At 36.9% G+C, this 7,808-nt stretch overlaps 1 protein-coding gene across 3 annotated transcripts in view; it reads right to left on the minus strand.

Moving 5' to 3' along the window:
• The window catches only part of FAM126B (family with sequence similarity 126 member B), an 89,008-nt gene that overhangs the window by 65,675 nt on the left and 15,525 nt on the right, over window positions 1-7,808 (minus strand). For 2 of the 3 annotated variants that reach the window (XM_045294900.1, XM_030887024.2), the window contains exon 1: window positions 3,806-3,868. The exons of the other annotated variant lie outside the window; for it this stretch is intronic. The gene's annotated coding sequence lies outside the window, so the exon portion shown is untranslated. Of the gene's footprint in view, window positions 1-3,805; window positions 3,869-7,808 lie in introns of those variants that run through there. 3 annotated transcript variants of the gene reach the window in all.

The following is a 7,808-nucleotide window of genomic DNA, read 5'->3' on the forward strand; positions in this document are numbered from 1 at the left end:
GCTCCTCTCCTCCCCGCAACCCTTCAGTAAGGGGGTGTCCAGTTGCCTACAGATGGGTTTTGGGTCTCCACTCTGCACTCACCCTCATTTGCAATGATATGATTTTTTGTTCTTTGATGCTTGATACCTAATCCCTTCGACACCTTGTGGTCACACAGGCTGGTGTACTTCTTCCGTGTGGGCTTTGTTGCTTCTGAGCTAGATGGCCGCTTGTTTATCTTCAAGTCTTTAAGACCCCAAACACTTCTTGATATAACTATTGAATTATATGATGTCTAGACTGTGTATAATAAAAGGGTTTATATATATTTTAAAAAGAAGAAAATGCTCTAAAATTGATTGTACAACTCTTCTTGATATGAACTATTCTTGATAAAATTATTGAATTGTATGATATGTAGATTATGAGCCAATAAAACTTTGGAAAAAAACTAAGACAAAATTTTACACTCACATTGTGTTCAAGATTCAATGTAAGAGTCAATGTAAGATTTATTAAAACTGACCACATACTGGGCCATCAATAATGCTTCAACATATTACAAGAAGGATAATACCATTCATAATATGTGCGCCTTAATTATAATGGAAGCCAAAAATAATTAATATAACAAAAATCTACAAAAATGGTCTGGAAATTTAAAATTGTATTTCTAAATATTCTGTGGGTCAAAGAAGAACTCAAAACAAAAATTCAAAAACAGGTTGAGCTGAATATAAATTAAGATACAACATATCAGAATTTGTGGGATGCAGACAAGGGAAACTTATCATAGCCTAAGCGTGTATGCTTCAAAACAAGGGGTAGTTCCAATATGCATGAGTTTACTTTGCATGCTAAGACTACCTGTATTAAAAGAATACTAATAGAAGGAACCACCCTTGTCTGTTAATGCATCATAGAGTGCGTTGCTTTTAATCACAGAGTAGCTAAAGCAAATAGAAGAAAAGATGAAGTCAAAGAGCTGAATAGAAAATTTCCAAGAGTAGCTCAAGAAGACAAATATTATAATAAAATGTGCAAAGACTTAATGTTAGAAAATCAAAAACATGCTCAGGATATCTGAAACTGAAAGAACGAAAAAAAATGTCAAGTCTCGAGTTGCAATACTGACAGGTTCTATGGACAAAATATTGAATGATGGAGGAAGCATCAAAAGAAGATGGAAAGATCACAGTTACTCTACCAAGCTCAAGAAGCACTGAATGTGCTAGCCAAAAACAAGGCACCAGGAATTGATGGAATATCACATGAAATGTTTCAACAAGCTGATGATGAAGCACTGAAAGCACTCATTTATCTATGCCAAAAAAATTGGAAGATAGCTACTTGGCTAACAAGATAATCATATTTGTACCCATTCCAAAGAAAGGTGACCCAATAGAATGCTCAAACTATAGAATAGGATCATTATATCACATGCAAGTAAAATTTTGCTAAAGATCATCCAACAAAAGTTACAGCAGTACATTGACAGGGAACAGCCAGAAGTTCAGGCTGGATTCAGAAGAGGGCACGGTACCAGGGATATCATTAATGATGTTAGATGGATACTGGCTCAAAGACGAGAATACCAGAAATATGTTTACTTGTGTTTTATTGACTATGCAAATACATTTGACCATAATAAACTATGGGTAACCTTGAGAAAATTGTAATTCCAAAACACTTGTGCTCATAGTGGAACTTGTACAAGGATCAAGGAACTTGTATAAGGATCAAGAGATAGTTGTGCGACCCGAACAAGGGAATATTACATGGGTTATAATCAGAAAAGGTGTGTGTCAGGGTTGTATCCTCTTACCATACTTGTTCAATCTGCAAACTGAGCAAATAACCAGAGAAACTGGATAATATGAAGAAGAATGTGGTATCGAGATTGGAGAAGGGCTTATTAACAACCTTCTCTATGTAGATGACACAAGCTTGCTTGCTGAAAGTAAGAAAAACTTGAAGCACTTGCTGATGGAGATGAAGGACTGCAGCCTTCAATATCAATTACAACTCACTGTAAAGAAGACCAAAATCTTCACAACTGGATCAATAGGTAACATCATGATAAATAGAGAAAAGACTGAGTTGTCAAGGATTTTGTCTTGCTTGGATCAACAATCAAGAGATCAAAAGATCATGTTGCATTAGATAAATCTTTATAGAGTAATGAAAAAGCAAGAAAGTTACTTGGAGGATAAGGTGTGCCTGACCCAAACCATGGTCTTTTCGATTGCCCCACATGCATGTGGAAATGGAGCACTGAGTGGGGAAGACTGAGGAACTGATATATTTGAACTGTAGTGAGAAGAATAGGAAAGTCTCACGGACTGCTAACAGGACAAACAACTCTATCTTGGAAGAAGTACGGCCAGAATACCACTCAGGCAAGCAAGGATGACAAAGACTTCATCTTACATACTTTAGACATAGTGTCAGGACAGACCAGTCCTTCGAGAAGGGTATTATATTTGGAGGGGAGCAAAAAATAGAAAGGCCCTCAAGAAGATGGACTGACACAGTGGCTACAACAATGGGCTCAGGCACAGGAACAGCTGTGAGGATGACAAGAATGTGCAGTGTCTCCTTCTATTGCACATAGGGTAATTATGGGTTGTAACTGACTTGATGGCACCTAACAAACAACAATGCACTGGTGGCATAGTGGATTCCATGTTGAGCTGCTAATCATAAAGTCAGTAGTTCAAAACCATCAACCGCTCCGCAGAATAAAGATGAAGCCTTCTACTCCTGTAAAGAGGCACAGCCTCGGAAACTAACAGGGGTAGTCCTGATCTGCCCTTCACAGTCTCTGAGTCACAGTCAACTCTATGGCAGTGAGACTCGAAGAGAGGCTGAGAAACTCAATGATTTAAACTCCTACCTCTAGAACCAAGAAAATGACTAATCAGTGAGACAGAAAACAAGCATATAATACATAAAACCCAAAGCCAAAATTGGTTATGTAAGCAGATTACTATAGAAATTTGTAGTACCAGTAAGAAGATACGATAATCTTATGCCAATAAATGCAACACAATACATTACTTAAAAAATACAAAGCTAGAATATATAAAAAGCAGATGTCCCATTGTAAAAAATAATAAAAATTTAAAAATAAATAAAAATGTTCTTGAGGCTCAAGTAGAAAGGAAATGCTTTGAAAATGATGATGGCAACATATGTACAAATGTGCTTGACACAATGGACGAATGTATAGATTGTAATAAGAGCTCTAAGAGTCCCCAATAAAAGTATTTAATAATAATAAAAAAGCTGATGTCCATATAGACATTAAGGGAACTGAATGTTATTAATGTCCATAAAGACATTAAGGGAACTGAATGTTATTAAAAACATTTCCATAAAGAAAATTACAGGTACACCACCACACTTGTCCAATTTTTCAAAGCATAGAAAATAATAGGCTCCTTTAAACTTTTTAACAACCTGGGTAACCTTGATGGCAAAACTGACAAGGGAATTACAAGGAAGAAAAATAAATAATTCTCCATTCACAGATACAAAGCAAAAAGAAAACAAAAAAAAGAAGGAAAAAAATAAAGTAAAAAAAATCAACATATTAGCAAATCAAATACTGCAATATACATAAAAAGAACATACAGTATTTTAAAAAGTATTAATACACATAAATAGCTTGAGAATACACATAATAACCATCCAAATAAGTACAGAAAAAACATGAGAAAAGTCAATACTCATCATAATAAAACTTACTAGAACACTCACAAAAGAATACAACAACAACCTAAAGCAAGTATCATACTTAATGGTAAAATATGAAAAACTTACCTAGCTCCGAAGTTGAAAACAAGACAGAGATGACCATTATCATCACTTCTACTCAACATTGCACTGGGGGGTTTAGCTAGTATAAGAAAGCAAGAAAAAGAAACAAAAAGAATAATGGCTGGAAAGGAAGAAGTGCCATTAGATGCAGATGATTACTCACAGGTGATCTGCTTATATACCAAGAAAACCCCAAAGCCCCTGTAAACTAATTATAAGCATTTACAAGTGAATTTATCCAGGTTGCTAGAATACTTAAAAATTCATTGCATTTTATAAGCCAGCCACAAATTTTAAAAAAACAAACAAACTTAAAAAGGCGTCTTGAAAAAGAAACAATCTGAAACTAAATATGTAACAAAATATATAGAAGGGAAAAAAAGATATAGAAGACCTATCTACATTGAAAACTAGAAAACATTTTTGAGAGAAGTTAAAGAATGTCGGGGTAAATGAATGGGAGTCCCGAGGCAGAGAAAGTAGTTAGTGAGCTCTGTTAACTGAAAACTTAGAGGTTCAAGTTCACCAGACACCTGAAAATAAAGGCTTGGTGATCTACTTTGAAAAAATTACGCCAAGAAACCAAACCCACTACCAGAGAGTCAATTCTGACTCCCAGTGGCCCTATAGGACAGGGTGGAACTGCCCCTGCGGGTTTCCAAGACTAACTCTTTATGAGGATAGAAAGGGTGTCTCCCAGCTCTTTCCTCCATTTCCCTTGATTCAATGGTGTGAGTGGTGAAACAGGGAGGGTAGAGGGAGAGTGGGTAGGAAAGAAGGAACCGATTACAAGGAACTATATGTGACCTCCTCCCTGGGGGACAGACAACCGAAAAGTGGGTGGAGATGTCGGACAGGGCAAGATATGACAAAATACCAATTTATAAACTATCAAGGGCTCATGAGGGAGGGGGAGCGGGGAGGGAGGGGAAAAATGAGGACCTAATGTCGGGGGTTTAAGTGGAGAGAAAATGTTTTGAGAATGATGTACAAATGCGCTTTACACAATTGATGTGTGTATGGATTGCGATAACAGTTGTATGAGCCCCTAATAAAATGTTTAAAAAAATAAAAAATTTTAAAAAAAAAAGGGCGTCTTTCTCCTGCAGAGCAGCTGGTGGATTCAAACTGCTGACTTTCCAGTTAGTAGCCTGAAGTGTAACCACTGAAAGCCCTGCGGAGGACAGCTCTACGATGACACATGGGGCCACCACAAAGTGGAATCAATTCAATGCCCACTAGTTTTTAATTACATGGAAAGCTATGCTATACTTATGAGACACATAGCAAAGGTGACAACTCTCCCCAAATCTCTCATTTGGAAGATATGCTGGACTTAACTGAGTTGCGTTTAAGAAATCTACGTGGCAAGAGTCCTAGTTGCTAGCTATCTCATGGTGTCAGAAGGAAAAGAGGCTATTTATTGTTAGGGTGAGATGGGTTTTCCCAGTTTGTCAGTGAAGACCACATAAGTGCTTACAACAGAAAAAAGCTAAGTCATGTGGCAGAGAAAGAAAACACTGCCAACAGAGGCTGACCATAGAAAGAATCCAGAAGGCCCTCTGAATATACAGGAGCTAAAAGGAAGCTGTATGTGCCTGGATGGCACAAAGAGTTAAGTATTTGGCTACTAACTGAAAGGTAGGTGGTAGAACCCACCCAGAAATCCTCCCCTCCCCCCAGGGAAGTTCAGGCCACAGCCATGAAGACCCTGTGGAGTGCAGTTCTGCCCTGAAACACATACGATTGCCATGATTTGGAGTCAATTTAACAGCGCCTGGTTCTTTTTGTGAGGAGGAGGAAGTAACCAGCAACTGAAAGAGACATGGGTTTTCTCCTCAGTAACTAAGTTGCAAAGTAGAGATCTATAGCAACAAGGGTGACTTGCTGAACTACCCAAAAACTTACATTAAGAAAGAATGGTTACATAGAATAAAAAATGTAAACAGCTAATCAATTAAAGATTAAAAAGCAAACTGTCCTAGAAGAAATGATTGCCAAGAATATGAGAAAATTCTTCTTAATCTCTTTAATAATTACAGAAGTGCAAATTAAAATGTTAACATCACTGACAAATCAGTGCCAAAATTTAGACAGTGTGACAATTACAAATTTTGATGAGACCATGGGAAAAATAAGATGGAAATATAAATTGGCCTAATTATGGCAGGGAATTAGCAAAACAAAATGTTCATACCTACACCTTAGTAATACCACATTTAGGCAACATCCTTAAGAAAGCATACAAAAAAAATGTTCCCTGTAGCAGTGATCAGAATAAGAAAAGAAAAAAAGTCTAAGTGTCTATCAATGGAGGAAGAATAAATAAGATGTGGTAAAGTCATACAATGGAATACTACACCATAATTAAAAGGAATAAACTAGATCTGCAGACACCCACTCCTCACTTTTGGTTAGTTTCCAAAGACCAGGTCATTCTGTGAAAACCAACATTATGCAAAATGGAAGACGACAACATCATATCACAAAATGGAAAATGACTATATTTTATAGTTGCCAAGTTATATCATTACACAACTACCAAACCACTGAGAATAGTCCAACTAAGTCAACACATGCCTTAACGATTGCAGTCAACTTTACTCTTGTCTAGCACCTGGGCTTTATTGTTAGATATTACCTCTTTACAATGGTTGTAAAGGCATAGTTCGATAATATGATAGTTGATAAGTGAGAAGTTGTCATATTACCAACTGTCATAGAATAAATTCCAACTCATACGGACCCGGTTGGGCAGAGGAGAACTGCACTGTGGGGTTTCCGAGGCTGTAAAGCTTTAGGGGTACAGAAGCTCCCTTTCTCCCAAGTAGCAGTTGGTGGGTATAAACAACTAACTTTGTGAGAAGCAGCCCAATGTGTAACATACTACACCACCAGGTCTCCTATAAGTAAGGAGTAAGTATATTTCAGTTTAAAACCTACTGCTGAGGAATTGATTTCAACTCATAGCGAACCCGGGTATCCAGGGTTGTAAGTCTTTATGGCTGCACATTGACTCATCTTTCTCCTGCAAGTGGCTTGCAGGTGTGAATCACCAACTTCAATAAGCAGCTCCCCACATAATTCACCGCATCACCAAAGCTCCTTGTATGTAAGTACTGCCTGGAAAAACTATGCTGAATATAAAGAACCAAGCAACTAATTAAGATATTATGGAGAGTCACAAGCATAACACACATGCGCGCACGCACACACACACACACACACACACACACACACACACACGCCCTAGACCTCAGAATCCTCAGCAACAAGAAATAAACTAATACACACACATAAGTTAATATAATAACTCATTGTTAGATGCCATTGAGTCAATTCCGACTCATAGCAACCCGATATACAACAACCCGATCTACTGCCCGGTCCTGCGCTATCCTCACAGTTGTTAAGCTTGAGCCCATTACTGCAGTCATTAATATGTAGGCAAAGATAAATGTCATACATGTAGGCATAGAAATTTTTCTAATTAAAAACAATTCTCAGAGAAAGCTAATGCCCAAACATAAAATGCAAAATTAACACATGACGTGACATAAGTTTCATGATAAAACTTCTAAAATTAACCAAATGTTTTGTCCTTTCATTTTACTTTAGTTATCTATGTATACGCAACAAAACAAGAAAACTGAAATAGGCAAAGGATTCATTCTCTCAAGGCTCTGTTTTAAGTGGTGCTTCCAAAGGGTGAGGCATGAAAAAGATAATGTATCTTTCCTCCAAATAAATTTACAATGTCATAAGGGGCTTGGGTTAGACAGAGATAAAACCAAATTGCTGATAATTTAATATATTTATTTATAAAGATATTTAGATATATAACAAGAAATGAACTGTTGAAGCATATACAGATAAATATATAAATACAAGAAATAAAGTTAAATTATAAAGCAGTACAAATGGTTCAATACAACTCACTCCCGTGAGAGAGAGTTGTGAGAGACTAGCAGTCCTTCAATCTAGTCTGATGCCAGATCTTCCTCTA

The sequence above is a fragment of the Echinops telfairi genome, unplaced genomic scaffold (assembly GCF_000313985.2).
Source record: "Echinops telfairi isolate 266 unplaced genomic scaffold, ASM31398v2 ScPeMD7_3;HRSCAF=10, whole genome shotgun sequence".
Lineage (NCBI taxonomy): Eukaryota > Metazoa > Chordata > Mammalia > Afrosoricida > Tenrecidae > Echinops > Echinops telfairi.